This window comes from Triticum urartu, chromosome 2 (assembly GCF_003073215.2).
Source record: "Triticum urartu cultivar G1812 chromosome 2, Tu2.1, whole genome shotgun sequence".
Classification (NCBI taxonomy): Eukaryota; Viridiplantae; Streptophyta; class Magnoliopsida; order Poales; family Poaceae; genus Triticum; species Triticum urartu.
This window is the reverse complement of record NC_053023.1, coordinates 652,865,359-652,866,193: the sequence shown is the minus strand read 5'-3', so window position 1 is coordinate 652,866,193 and position 835 is coordinate 652,865,359.

The following is an 835-nucleotide window of genomic DNA, read 5'->3' as shown; positions in this document are numbered from 1 at the left end:
CCAGTATGTGGATGATTTTAGTAAGCTAGCACGTTATGCCCTAGATGACGTGGCTACGGATGCAGCTAAGCAGGAGAAGTTTCTGGAAGGACTAAATGATGAGTTGAGCATGTAGTTGATGGTAGCAAGCTTCAACAACGACCAGCAGTTGGTAGATCATGCTCTTATGATTGAAGGGAAGTAGCAGCAAATTGAGAACCGCAAGAGGAAGTATGGACAAGGGAAGTACAATTCTGGAGCTCAGCAGAAGCCACGCTTTACCCCAAAAATGGGAGGACATTTTCAGCATACCCATGGAGGAGGTAGCTCGCACAATCACAATGGCCCCAAGAATGGTAATGGGAATGGAGGAAGCAACAGCCAGAACCGTACCAACCCATCAACCCCAGCCAAGAGAGACCTAAGCCAAGTCACTTGCTTTAAGTGCCAGAAGACCGGACATTATGCAAATGAATGTCCTGAATCCCAGAATGGAAATGGCAATGGAAGCTCTGGGAAGAAGCCGAACCCTTTCAATAGGGGACAGGTGAACCACGTAAATGTGGAGGAGGTTGAAGCCTAGCCGGATGCAGTAATAGGTAAGTTTTTGGTTAAGTTTTTTACTGCAATTGCCCTTTTTCATACTGGTGCATCGCATTCATACATCTCAAGGGGGTTTGTGGATAAGTATAAACTGCCAACCCAAGCCCTTAGGTCACCCATGTTAGTAACCTCACCTGGAGCAGAATATATGGCTAGTCTATGGTGTGATCGGTTACCATTAAGGATTGGTAACTATGTATTTCCCTCGGGACAAATAGTATTGGAATCTCAAGGATTGGATGTGATATTAGGC